This window comes from Myxocyprinus asiaticus, chromosome 40, assembly GCF_019703515.2.
Source record: "Myxocyprinus asiaticus isolate MX2 ecotype Aquarium Trade chromosome 40, UBuf_Myxa_2, whole genome shotgun sequence".
NCBI lineage: Eukaryota > Metazoa > Chordata > Actinopteri > Cypriniformes > Catostomidae > Myxocyprinus > Myxocyprinus asiaticus.
The window spans coordinates 21,738,576-21,754,031 of NC_059383.1; the positions used below are offsets into that span (position 1 = coordinate 21,738,576).

The 15,456-nt window shown below is 39.4% G+C and overlaps 1 protein-coding gene across 2 annotated transcripts in view; it reads left to right on the forward strand.

Moving 5' to 3' along the window:
* Nucleotides 1–15,456, forward strand: part of LOC127431111 (beta-galactoside alpha-2,6-sialyltransferase 1-like) — a 570,878-nt gene that overhangs the window by 110,450 nt on the left and 444,972 nt on the right. The window lies entirely within an intron of this gene.

Here is a 15,456-nt window from a genome sequence, read left to right on the forward strand (position 1 = left end):
TATTTTAATACTACACACTTTTCAGTCCTCCCTAAAGATCTATTTTTTCTTAAATTTTTTTTTTTTTTTTTTTTTTGACAAACTCTCCTGATGTTTAGTGCTTGTCACATACTATTTAGTTGGATAATATGTGAATAGAGACTCAGGACTTGTTTCTCCCCTCACCTGTGTTCTTGTTTGCTGTATTTTCTGACTTTATTGCTATTAACATGCAAGTGCCAGATTTAGAGGTTGCGCTACAATCTGACTGACTGAGTTGTAAAATTTCCATCATGGTTTATTTTCATCTGTCATATTAGGTTAAATATCCCTAATATGTAGTTTAGGCTATTTGATGTTGTCTCGATATAGTCAATATTTTAAAAAAATAAAAATAAGAAAACATGATGCACAGTATTAAATACACAGAATGTATGATTGTTCTAATTGTAGAGATAACATTAATATGAAGACAAAACCAAATCCCGGACATATAGAGGCAATTTTGAAATCTTGGACGGACACTTTTTTTCATGTCCAAAAAAAGAGGAGATTTCTGTATGGATGTATATATATATAGTAGATAATAATACATGCCATAATAAATGAATTCTTTGGGGCCTGGGTAGCTCAGCGAGTACTGACACTGACTACCACCCCTGGAGTTGCAAGTTCGAATCCAGGGTGTGATGAGTGACTCCAGCCAGGTCCCCTTTTGGTTGCCAAACTGGTTGCTAGGGAGGGTAGAGTCACATGGGGTAACCTCCTCATGGTCGCGATTAGTGGTTCTCGCTCTCAGTGGGGCACATGGTAAGTTGTGCGTGGATCGCAGAGAGTAGCATGAGCTTCCACATGCAGAGTCTCTGCAGTGTCATGCACAATCAGCCACATGATAAGATGCTCAGATTGATTGTCTCAGAAGTGGAGGCAACTGAGACTTGTCCTCTGCCACCCGGATTGAGGTGAGTAACTGTGCCACCATGAGTACCTACTAAGTAGTGGGAATTGGGCATTCCAAACTGGAAGAAAAGGGGATAAATATATTTTTTTTTTTTTAAATGAAAATAAATAAATGATTTCTTTTAAAAGTAATAGTATTTATTTAACATGAATATTAAAAGTTAATGCTAAGAAATTGAGAAAATGTGTTATCAAATAGTTATGCATAATAGGAATTACTTCTCTCACTGCTCCCAATAAAGCACAGATAATGAGAAACAAAATAATCATATTTAGAACAGAAAATAAATCCCTCAAAAGGCAATAATAACCTATTTTATTTTTAAAAAGTAAAGGTAAATATGCTGTTGTGTTTTCTATTAACAACAAAGTGTCTGACACATTCTTTGTTTCATAGCAGAATAGAATGGTGTTCTTTTAGCATTTTCAGACTCACCCTGTGTCTTGTAAAAGTAAACAAATTGTGGTTGGTCGTTTTACATAACCATCAGACAGTCTCTTCTTGTGAGCCGTAATATGCTGCCAGTAGATGGCGGTAATGCACTATTTTAGTTTGTAATGTGCCATTACAAAAGAAGAAGAAGAAAGACGCTGCTGCCCGATTCTGAGCAGCAGCCAGAATAAACTGTAAGTTCATCAGATGTTTCCCGGTAGAAGTTTGGCTTCTATGCAATAAAGATGGCTATTAGTTATAATCTGACCAAAACACGATGTAGCTTTTGGTTGTGCTACACTGCTTCTTGCTGGAAAAAGTAGTTAGCTCCTGGAAAAGCTACACAGTTTTAAAAGCAGCTGATCTGTCAAGCTTCTGAAAAATGTAGTTAAGTTATTAGCGTCGCTACTTGTAGTTAGCTACTCCCCAGCACTGGGAACAACATATGGGTGAGTAAATGATGTCAGTATTTTAATTTTAACGACCCCTTTAAAACTCTGTAAAGTTAAATATACTGCAACGCTTGCCATTGAGGACATATATAAATATATTTCAGGAGAAATGAATGGTCGTTGTTCATTAAGCTACATATATTCATGGAGGAAATAATTTCATTCCCTCCAGATAACTCTGAGACTAATTAAGCGTGTGTGGTCTCGGGACATGTTTGGACATTTTTAAAAGAATCAACTTGTTGCTGGTCTCTAAAGTGAGTCTTTTGAGAATGATGAATGATGTAGTACAAGGCCGCCTGTCTTGTTAACCATGTCTTGTTTCTTTGACACTGAAATCAGTTAGCTCGACCAAAGCGTCTAATTAGAGATAAGGGAAAACAACAATGCTGCTATCATAAATCACCCCAGCATTTTCCAACATAATGAACGCACGTCTTTTCCCCCCACCTCTCTTTCTTTCTCTCGCTCTCTTTGAGTCTTGCAATGCTGTCTTAGGCTTTTGAAAAGGGAAGCCTATGCTGTAAATTAAATTAATGTTAGCCTTTTCTCAATCATTCATTCCAATAAAATGATTAGTGCTGTTGTAGTGTATCGTTAAAATGGAGAGACCTATTAAAAAGTCATTAAAGTCAGCTCAGCATGAAGGTCTGTCTGTTGGGCTTTAGCCAGCAAAGATGGAATGGCTCAGTTTTGTGGACATCATACAGCACTGACGTGTAATTATGAGTGAATGAACTGGAAAGTAAACTGTAGGCAACAAAAGGACAGTAGAGAATTAGAGAAATGAATTAAATATACTGTAGTGGCCTAGTTTTACTTGCCTAGTGGCTGAGTCATTTCTTCTTTGTATGGTACCTTTTTGAACTGCAACTCTAAAAAATGAAAATGCGGGTGATGTAATTTAAGGAAGCATTTTTTTTTTTTTTTTAAAGAGTATTCCAGGCTTTCAGAAATATGCTCTGGTCAAGCTCAGACATTTAAACTTTATTATTATTACTTGATTATTTACACAAAGGTAAACACACACACACACACACACACACACACACACAAGTAACAATAAAGACCTAAAGTTAGCCAAATGCTAAGTGTGGGATTTTTTTTTAATCATCTTTTAATATTTTGATATAATTTTATTATCATTGTTTTCCCAAAATGTCACTTCCTGGACAATTAAGGTTTTTAGTCCAGGTTTAAAGGAATATTGCAGGATCAGTACAAGTTAAGCTCAATCGACAGCATCTGTGGCATAATGTTGATTACCACAAAAATTTATTTTGACTCGTTCCTCCTTTTCTTTAAAAAAAAAGGCCAAAATAGAGGTTACAGTGAGGGATTTACAATGGAAGTGAATGGGGTAAATTTTTGAAGGGTTTAAAAACAGAAATGTGAAGCTCATAATTTTATAAAAGCACTTGCATTAATTCTTCAGTTAAAACGTGTGTATTAATTGAGCTGTAAAGTTGTTTAAATTGTCATTTTTACAGTCGTTTTAGGGTTTTAAGGTTTGTTGACATTACATTGTCATGGTAATGATGTTGTAAAATTGGCTGTTAACTGTTTATGTCTTGTGGCTATACTTTTGAAAAAGTGAGTATTTTAACGTTCAAAAATTGGCCCCGATTCACTTCCATTGTCCCCATTTACTTTCATTGTAAGTGCCTCACTGTTTTTTTTTTTTAAAGAAAAGGAGGGACGTGTCAAAATAATTTTTTGTGGTAATCAGCATTATACCACAAACGCTGTCGACTGAGCTTAACTTGTATTGAACCCAGAATATTCCTTTAATATTTTATCCAATATATTAAGTCCTGTAGGATACAATGGGGCTAAAGGTACTGCTTGAAAAATGTCTTAATTTTTTTTCCCTGGTCGCAGTGTATCAATATTAAATAATAATAATAATAATAATAATAATAATAATAATAATAATAATAAAACATTATTTTAATTAAATTAATATTGATGGAGCAACATCATTTATGTGAAAATAAATAACAAAGGAAGGTTGTTTAGAATAATATTAATTTATAAAATAATTAAATTAAAATGAATGTAATAAGTTAATATTAAAGTTTTATATTCCATCCAATATATTAAGACATAGGCTTCATTGACACTTTATGATACAGATGATGCATTTCAACAGACTTGTTTTTCTTTGATTTTGAAGGAAAAATATAGTTGAATCACTTTGAATTACTTCCCAGACAACAGCAGTGTGTTCTTTGAGAGGAGATCATCCTAATGAGCAGCTTGTAAGTGGCTTAATGAGTTTATTTCTGTTAAACACTGTGTATTTCTGATACATTGTATTATTCATGCCTGCAGGGATTCTCTAATAATTTTGTTCAAGTTTAAAGAATTACAGCACATCACTTATTGTATTTTGGAGGCTATTAACTGCTGATTCTGATGGGGTACCATTGCAAACTTCAGGAGGAATGGAAATATATATATATATATATATATATATATATATATATATATATATATATATATATATATATATATATATATTTTCTGATAGTCTTGTGCAAGGACAGATTATGTTCGTATGAGGCCATGGAACACCAGCCTCTTGAAGGTCCCCTCTTGTTGCCCCATACAAAATTTTCATCCGGAAGTTAAAAAGGAACAAAAAAGATCTTATGATTTATCTTATGGTGTCTTGTAATTACATTATTGAATGACTTTACTCCTCATTTGTAGTTCCATATTATATTTTGCATATGCGAAAACTTTACAATTTACAGTATCATACTGCAGGATCTTATTTGTGAGATGTGATGTCCATATAATAAAAAATTATCAGCATTACAATGTGTTTATAATATTGCAATGGTGACAACAATGTAGACTTGCGTACAACATAAGAGCTGCAGTAATATATACTGTATATTTTTTCTTAAATAGCAACAATTAGTATTGACAAGGTGCCTGGGACAAAAACATTTATTATTTCTTTATTTCACTTTGTGACAACAGTCATTAGCACACATGTACGTACTGTTCATCTATCACAATACATTTTACATTGCAGTGCTATGTTTATGGGCCACTATGGCCCTCTCAGCTAGACACTCCTGGCAGTCAAACACCTGGGGCACTGGCCACATTGGCGCAGGCAATAATTCATCCTCAGTTTTGGGATTTTATTTCTATCACTGAGTAAATTTAAGCCTCTGATGGCGATCTAGAAATGTGTTTAACAGTAGGGGGTGCTGTGGTTTTTCTAATTACCAGAAAGCGGCCTACACAGCAAAAACAGACTCTCTTGATAGGCTACTCAGCCCAATCCCTATCTCTCCTTAAAAATAATAAAAATTATATATATATATATATATATATATATATATATGAAGTTCCTTCAGCCTCAGTTTCATAAGAGTGACATCATTCCGATGACATGACTGAATGCATTTCCTAATTGGAAAAAAGCTTAAGACCAGTACCAGGTTCATTATATGATTCCATCTTAAGTCCTTTAATAAACAATTAACTGTGCAATGGAGTGGCTAATTTGATAAGAGGATGATAAACATTTTCATTTGTTTGGGTCGCCATTCATCAGGATCCCAGGAGGCCTGGCAGAATTCACGAATCCCAAGAGGTCAGACATCAAAAAGAGGTAAAACTGGGCTACTCAATGCAAGCTGTCTAATACAGTAAAATCACCTGGAAGTGCTGCTAGCAATTCATAGCCTTCGTTTTTGCAATAAAAGAAATTTGTTTTAATTTCAAGCTCAGCTGCACCCCTCAAATGGAATGGTTATTGGTTACACTTGGCTGAAAGTCACCGGGCATATAGGCTTTCCATTTTGTGTTCGAAGGTTTGATTACCTCCTTTGATGTTTTAATCCTGTTTGAGTGAGCCATGAGATTGGAGAACAAATGAGAACAGCTAGAGTCCTGACAAATCGTAGGTGCTCAGGTGCTGTAATTTAACGAGGGATGCAGATCCATCTTAACTGAAACAAAGGCATCTTGAGATCGTTATCTATTAATTCGTTATGTACTGTATATTGGCAATATGTCTCCTATTTGAATTAACAATCAACAGCTCTTTAACTGTCAATTGGATTATTACGGGGGCACGGTGGGAAGCACTGTCGCCTCACAACAAGAAGTTAACCGGTTCAAGTTTGGCTCAATCTGGACCTTTCTGCATGGACTTCTCCCAGTGTTCGTGTGGGTTTCCCCCACAGTCCAAAGACATGCAGGTCAAGTCAGTTGGAGACTCTAAATTTCCCATAGATGAGAGTGTGAAAGTGTTTGCCTGACCTGAAATGGACTGGCCACCTGTACAGGGTGTTTCCCCACCTTTGGCCTGAGACAGCTGGGATTTGCTCCAGCACTCTCTGCGACCCTACATAGGATAAGTGGCTGTAGAAGATGGATAGGTCATTACCATCCATATGCACCTGGCAAACATGGTTACATTTGCTAAAAATTTAAGGCATAATAATAAATAAAAAAAAATCTAATTCTGCCATATTTGAGAGCATTTACATGCCTACCAATACACTGAGTGTGTTTACATGCACACCAATATGCTGATAACTGTAACGTTGCTGCTGGCGCTGGCAATGACAAAGAAGTAAAGAACCCAAGTGCAATTTTATTTCCAACAGTGTATCCAAAACCCTAACTACAATCATAAATAAACATAAACATGAACTTGACATAAACTTGAATACACAACCAATGTTACAAACAATCAATACCTCACAATGGACCATGGAAAACATGAGGGTTAAATACATGACATGGAGAACACAAGACAAAGATAACCAATAAACACAAAGAACTCTAAACAAGATAACAAGACAATCAACCAATGAAAACAAGACACATGAACATGGAGGGAAACATGAAATCACATGACAAGAGAACCACATGATATGAAACAGGAACTAGAAATTTCAAAATAAAAGACATGAAAAATACGAACCAACAAAATACACATAACATATCCCCCCCACTAAGGGGCGGCTCCCGATGCCCCAACACATGAACAAACAAAAAACATGACATAAACTCAAAGTTCTGTAGGGAAGGGGGGTGGGGTCTTGAAGTGTGGCTTGGCAAGACAAGGCATGGAGCATGGGATCAGGGCAACGTCTGTGGAAGGTGGAGCCATGAGATACTTGAGGGGTGGAGCCATGGAAGGCATAGCCGTGAGAGACTTGAAGGGTGACACCATGGAACTTGGTGCCCGGAGAGTAGCCAATGACTCGAAGGACCATGGTGGAGCTGGAGGTTCAGAGAACCGAGGTAGCACCCAAGGCTCGGAGGACCGAGGTGGAGCTGGGGGATCGGAGGACAGGGTTTGAGCCGGTGGGACTGAGGACCAAGGCGGAGCTGTAGGGCAGGAGGTCCCCGGTGGAGCCGCAGGCTCGGATTGATGAAGCGTAGCTGTGGGATTGGAGAGCTCATGCGGAGCCAGGTGACCGACTGACCAAGGTGGAGCTGGAGGGACGAGGGACCCCGGTGAAGCCAGTTGGCCGAAGGACCACGGTGGAGCCGAAGGAACATAGAGCCAAGGTGAAACTGAGGGCTCGGAGAACCAAGGCGGAGTCCAGGGCTCGGAGGGTCTAGGAAAATTCGGAGGGTCAGAAGTTCCCCTTGTCTGATCCTGAGGAAACATCCATAGGGTGGGTACAAGGGCGGGAACCATCTCCAGGTCCAATAGCTCAGATGTGGCTATGACATGGTGTGGAACAGACTCCAGCATGGCTGTGACATGCATGGAGCAGGTTCAGGCGTGGCTGTGACATGGCATGGAGCAGGCTCAGGCGTGGCTGTGACATGGCATGGAGCAGGCTCAGGTGTGGCTGTGACATGGCATGGAGCAAGCTCAGGCATGGCTGTGACATGGCATGGAGCAGGCTCAGGCGTGGCTGTGACATGGCATGGAGCAGGCTCAGGCGTGGCTGTGACATGGCATGGAGCAGGCTCAGGCGTGGCTGTGACATGGCATGGAGCAGGCTCAGGCGTGGCTGTGACATGGCATGGAGCAGGCTCAGGCGTGGCTGTGACATGGCATGGAGCAGGCTCAGGCATGGCTCTGACATGGCATGGAGCAGGCTGAGGATCCGGGGCAAAAGATGGCGCTAGCTCGGCGACCATGACGAGGAACTCTGGCTCGGCGGCCATGACGTGGAACTCTGGCTCGGCGGCCATGACGTGGAACTCTGGCTCGGCGGCCATGACGTGGAACTCTGGCTCGGCGGCCATGACGTGGAACTCTGGCTCGGCGGCCATGACGTGGAACTCTGGCTCTGCATCCGCCTCCCCCACAGTAAATGTGGAACCAATAATCTGCCAGGCTGTGGGTACACTGACCGCCTGACATCAGCATAGAGATAGGCTCAATCAGTCCAAAACGAAAAATATCTTCGAGGGCAACCTCATTAAAGTCCAGCTGGCATACCAGAGTGCAAACGTCCTCCACGTAATCCTCCAAGGGAAGATGATTCCCCTGAAGTCGAAGAAGCTGGATTGCTGGGTTCATATTGCATCGGTGAGGTATTCTGTAACATTGCTGCTGGTGCTGACAATGACAAAGACAACGACGAAGATGTAAAGAACCAAAGTGCAAATATAAACCCTAACTACAATCATAAATAAACATAAACATGAACTTGACATAACATAAACTTGGCTTGGCATAACTAGACTTGACATAAACTTGAATACACAACCAAAGTTACAAACAATCAATACCTCACAATGGACCATGGAAAACATGAGGGTTAAATACATGACATGGGAGAATACATGACAAATATAACCAATAAACACAAAGAACTCTAAACAAGATAACAAGACAATCAACCAATGAAAACAAGACACATGAACATGAAGGTAAACATGAAATCACATGACATGAAACAGGAACTAGAAATTTCAAAATAAAAGACATGAAAAACATGAATCAACAAAATACACATAACAGTAACTACCAGAAATCAGCTTATTAAAAAATTCAACAACACAAGAAAAACATGTTTACATGAGATTTAAAATCATCTGGTTGGTTATTTTCTGGTTGGTTATTTTTTGACATCATGGTGCACACAGAAGAAGTAAGTCATACAGGTTTGAAATTACATGAGGGAAATTACAATTTAATATTGACAGAATTTTCTATTTCGGGTGAACTACCTTTAAGTCACAATTGACAGCACTCAGGACAAAACTCACTTCCTTATTGCTTGTTCAAAGTTCAGCCTTGGTATGTACAAGGCAAAATCATGTCAGTACCTGAAAACACATAATAGTACCTGACTGTTGCATTGTTTTAAATTGAGTAAATTACCCAAATGCTATTCCTTCTTGCTCTCCCAACCAAACATAGCCCACATGTCACCTCTCATAATGGCTCCCTGGAACTACTTGCAATAAAATAAACAAGCCATCACATGGCCTCTGCCAGGGTCATAATATAATTTCCAATGGGTAAATGTTTATCATCCCCCTAGTGCTGCGGTGCGGTACTTAAATAAAACATTTCTTTCAAAATATGAATGTTTCATTGCTCCTTTTCCCCTCCAGGTTGGGAAACTTTCAAATTTATGGAGGGCAAGGATACCTTGTTTCATGGAGGAAGGCCCATTTTTCCGATACCTGAATTTATAAATGTCTGCTGGTTATTTGCAAGGCTAAGACAAACTTAGACAGGTTGTTTATATCTGGATTGTAAGGAGACCTATAACTGGTAGAATATTTATGTCAAGGACATGGTTCATCCAAAAAAGAAAATTATCTCATCATTTATTCACTCTAATGCCATCCCAGATGCCATCTTTTTCCTGCAGAACACAAACAATGATTTTTAGAAGAATATTTCTGTTGGTCCATTCAATGCAAGTGAATGGTGGCCACAACTCTGAATCTCCAGAAATCACATAAAGGCAGCATAAAAGTAATCCAAACAACTCCAGTGGTTAAGTCCATATCTTCAGAATCCATATCTTTGATACAATAGGTGTGGGTGAGAAACAGATAAATATTTAAGTCCTTTTTTTACTATAAATCACCACCTTTGAACAGCCCCGACCAGAGGATGACAATATGCACAAAGAATGTGAATCAGCAAAAACAAAAGAAGGTGGAAGTGAAAGTGGAGATTTATTGTAAAAAAAGGACTTAAATATTGATCTGTTTCTCACTCACACCTATCATATCACTTCTGAAGATATGGATTAAACCAACTGGACTCCTATGGATTACTTTTATGCTGCCTTTATGTGCTTTTTGGAGCATCAAAGTTTTGGTCACCATTCACTTGCATTGTATGGACAAACAGAGCTGAAATATTCTTCTAAAAATCATTATTCGTGTTCAGCAGAAGAAAGAAAGTCACAGCCATCTGGGATGGCATGAGGGTGAGTAAATGATAAGAGAATTTTCATTTTTAAGTGAACTAACCTTTTAATACCACTTTTTTAATGAATGAACAACAATTTTCTTTTATTTATTTTCCAAAGCATCCCTAATGAGTGCTTCAACTTTAACCCTTTTTTGGTGATGTTACACTATGAGAGTGCTTCTCTGTAATTTATCTGAGCCTGATATTCACTTTATAATGCTGCTTCTTTCAACATTACATTGTAAATTCATTGATCAATTTGTTGTCTCCAACAACAGATTGCATATATTGCTATTGCTTGAAGACATTGGCATCAGGGCATGAACAGCACTCAACAATCCATCACCTGACAGAGGAAAACCCGTCCCATCATGCCTTTCTCTCAGATGGAGCTAGGCCTTTGTATCCTCATACCTATTCACCCCTGCCATTATTAATAGAGTGTCGTGCACAACAGTCAATACTCTTAATATCAATTTTACTGCTTGGCAGTCTGTGACAAAACATGTGCTGAGATTTTGAGATGCTAATTTAAAAGCTGCTGGTGGATTGATCGTGTGATCACGCATGGTTATTCCGTACTTGTAAGAGCGGTGTGCAGAGACGTGTGGCGTGGAGCCGTGTCTCTTGCGATCATACATTTCGGAGTGCTGATTAAATGTGCCGTCACTGAGTAGTACATCTCAGCTTTATCACCCTGTGGGGGAGGACCGGAGGAGGGTGTGCTGCAGTAGTGTAGTCTAGGGCATACGCAGGCATATGCCGTATGCCCACCTATTTTTTTAGGATTTTGTGTATGCCCACCTAAAATAAGTGATGATACGTTTTGCCGCTAGTACAACAATTAGGCTTTTGACCCAGAACTTTTTCAATCTAATAACTAGGGTGACCAGATTCCTGCTAGTGGAAAACGGGACAGCCCCCTCCCAGCAAAAATGAAATTGATGTATCCTTACCTAGGTGCAGATCAATGCGAAGTAGAGGGTGCATCTGCATCTGTAACTGTTGTCATCATGTACTTTTTGCTGGCAGCAATTTTTCTCAGTGTGCACTTGTCTTTCAAGAGTTTATTGTAAAATGCAGATCTGTCCAGTCCAAAATTAAGAAGTATGAAAAGCAACTGTTACACTGAGTCAAGATTTATCCGGTGTCCATGCTGCATTCATTAATGAGAAAACACGTTACACAGATGCAACTGTCCCAGGCAGGCATAAAACAAACTCCACGACCTTGGCTAAGACTCCGAAGTTGATGGTCTTGCTCTCCAGGGGCCGGTTGCACCAGCTATACGTAAGTTACAACTTATCCTAGTTGTGGTGTAAATGGGCACTAAGTCACAATTTACGCACTACTAAATATTTGAGGGTTGAAACTTCTTTTCTGAGGCTGCTCTGAATGTCTTTCCACTCTGGGATGTCTCTCAGTAGAGCTCACTCAAGTTTTTCTGTGTTCTCCAATGAGGGGCTCCAATTTTGGAGGTAATCCACCGATGCTGCACAAAAGAAATCATCTGCTCGCATGTCAACCAGCTTCAACCAGGGCATCCAACTGCTTTTTAATGTCAGAGGGTATGAATGATTCCTCCAGCCTGGCCTGCAAGACTTTTTTCAGGTCATGAATGTGCAAAGCCATGGCCGTGCACAACAGAATAAGCAAAAATTCCGTCACATGCGTGCACCTTGTCAGATTCGGAACTTTGTTTCACAAAAAAAAAATCTCTAACACTTGGTGTGGCAAGCTTACTTTTAGCAGCATCCACATGCTTTTTTGTATGAACATGCTGCGTGATGTCGGTATAGCCTCCATGGGCGATGGAAAAGCGAGGTCCACAAATCTCACACCTCACTTTACTAGGCTCTGTCTGTGACTCCTTTTTTAGAAATGTAAACTCTTTTTGAAGATCCTCATTAAATGTACATGCACGCTTCCTTGATATTTTTCCAGCCGCAATTTCATCTGTGTGCTCTTTCAAACTGACTCTTCAGTCAGTTCACTAACTGAACGTCTGTTGATAGGGGATTGTGATTGGATAGTTTAACCCAGTCATGTACTTCAAATAACATGGTGTGATTTTATTGGTTTAACAAGCCGTATCCTCGGCTACCTGTGATTAGAATAGAATAGAATGCATAGGTGATAGAGAAATTTTAGGAGAGGGGAAATACGGGACAAAACATGATTTTTTCAGAATAAGTCAGGACACTAGAAAAAGTACTTAAATACAGGACTGTCCCGGGAAAAACAGGACGTCTGGCCACCGCAGTACTGTTGGGTGAATTGTGTGTGTGTTTTTATTATTATTATTATTATTTTTTATTTTTTTTAAAGTGTACAGAGATTTTCTCTAAATGTGCACGGAGCAGCGGGAGCGCAACTGATGGCACAGACAGTCCGACTAAGCTGATCCACCAATCAGAATGTTCATTTCAGACGTGATTGGATATTTGCTAAACAATCATATTTTCCTTTTAAGGAAGGGGCGGGACATTTCCAGCATCTAATGCTGATGCTCAAGCATCCCTGGAGTAACCATAATTTGCGCTGTAAATTTATTTCCCTGCTAAACGTGTATATATATATATATATATATATATATATATATATATATATATATATATATATACACTGGTGGTCAAAAGTTTGGTATAATGTACAGATTTTGCTCTTATGGAAAGAAACTGGTACTTTTATTCACCAAAGTGGCATTCAACTGATCACAATGTATAGTCAGGATATTAATAACATGAAAATGTACTTTTTTCAGAACTTCTTAAACTACTTTAAAGAGTTCTCATCAAAAAATCCTCCACATGCAGCAATGACAGCTTTGCAGATCCTTGGCATTCTAGCAGTCAGTTTGTCCAGATACTTAGGTGACATTTCACCCCACACTTCCTGTAGCACTTGCCATAGATGTGGCTGGCTTGTCGAGCACTTCTCTTGCACCTTACAGTCTAGCTGATCCCACAAAAGCTCAATGGAGTTAATATCCATAATACACTTTTCCAATTATCTGTTGTCCAATGTCTGTGTTTCTTTGCCCACTCTAACCTTTTCTTTTTGTTTTTCTGTTTCAAAAGTGGCTTTCTCTTTGCAGTTCTTCCCATAAGGCCTACACCCCTGAGTCTTCTCTTTACTGTTGTACATATGAAACTGGTGTTGAGAGGGTAGAATTCAATGAAGCTGTCAGCTGAGGACATGTGAGGCATCTATTTCTCAAACTAGAGACTCTGATGTACTCATCCTCTTGTTTAGTTGTACATCTGGCCTTCCACATCTCTTGCTGTCCTTGTTAGAGCCAGTTGTCCTATGTCTTTGAAGACTGTAGTGTACACCTTCAGTTTTTTGGCAATTTCAAGCATTGTATAGCCTTCATTCATCAACACAATGATTGACTGACGAGTTTCTAAAGAAAGTTGTTGCTTTTTTGCCATTTTTGACCTAATATTGACCTTAAGACATGCCAGTCTGTTGCATACTGTGGCAACTCAAAAACAAAGACAATGTTAAGCTTCATTTAATGAAACAAATAGCTTTCAGCAGTGTTTGATATAATGGCAAGTACCAAATTAGCAATTTAGCATGATTACTCAAGGATAAGGTGTTGGAGTGATGGCTGCTGGAAATGGGGCCTGTCTAGATTTTATCAAAAATTACTTTTTTCAAATAGTGATGGTGCTGTTTTTTACATCAGTAATGTCCTGACTATACTTTGTGATCAGCTGAATGTCACTTTGGTGAATTAATGTACCAATTTCCTTCCGAAACAGCAAAATCTGTACATTATTCCAAACTTTTGGCCACCAGTGTGTATATATATATATATATATATATATATATATATATATATATATATATATATATAGAAATTTAACTTATGCAATTCAACTTTGAGAAAATACTGCATGTTATTGCACCCGTGCTAGTTTTTGATGCTCTCTGCAGATGCTGGACAGCTGTGTCCCTTAATTATACTAAATGTCATTTTTGTGTGTGTGTGTGTGTGTGTGTGTGTGTGTGTGTGTGTGCCTTTTGTGATTTCAAATAATTTATATTTCTTAGTAGGAAACAATTTCACTATACACAGAAAAGCACATTATTGTACACAAATAAAACAAATAACCATTAATTATGACGTAGGGTACATATGGTAATACAAAATAATGCGTTAACGTGAACATTACTACACTCATATTAGCTACAATGCTTAACAGTTTATTACATATTATGCATGTATTAGTTTATTAGAGTAATTTTCATAGTAGCCTCATGAAAGGATCATTAATAAGACCTATACATTTAAATACATATTTAACATCAAGTTACCATACACAAGAAACGTCATGGTTACTGGTGTAACTCCGTTCCCTGATGGAGGGAACGAGACGTTGGTGTCGATGTAGTGACACTAGGTGTCATTCTTGGGAGCCCGAGACACCTCCGGTCTTTGATAAAAGGCCAATGAAAATTGGCGAGTGGTATTTGCATGCCACTCCCCCGGACATATGGGTATAAAAGGAGCTGGTATGCAACCACTCATTCAGGTTTTATGCTGAGGAGCCGATATAAGGTCCGGCAATTTCAGCGGGTAGTTCAGCGTTGTGGCAGGAGGGACACAACGTCTCGTTCCCTCCATCAGGGAACGGAGGTTACACCAGTAACCATGACGTTCCCTATCTGTCACTCACTCGACGTTGGCGTCGATGTAGTGACACTAGGGGTCCCTATTCAAAACGCCACAAGGCTGAACTGTGTTATGTGAACTGGCGGTGTGTGGTGGGCAGACTTGCTGTGTGCCTCATAGCCAGCACACCAGGTCGACACGTAACATCCCCCAACACAGTTATGAGTGTCGAACGGCCCTTTTTGGGGACAAGTCGACTACCCAAAGACAGAGACAGGCTTAACCCAGTCGTGGCCTCTTTTCCCTTTCTCTTTTTCCACTCCCTAAAAAAGAAGGGGGATTATCCGACTGGGCCGCCCCTCCCAAGGGGAAGACACCGCGGAGACCACACCTCGCCCAAAGATAGGGGGGGATATTTAAGTGGAAGAATACGTCACATGGTCTTTCCAACCATGTGGAGAGCCTTCAAGGTAGCGGAGTTACTACAAACATGGAGACTGGGGCAGAGGGGCTCTGCCCAAGGAAGACGCAGATTGCCAGCAGGGAAACGAACTAGTGGAGGATATAGATCGCATGGGGTTAGCCTTACAGGGAACCGCCACATGCGGAGCACCTACCCCAGAACAGG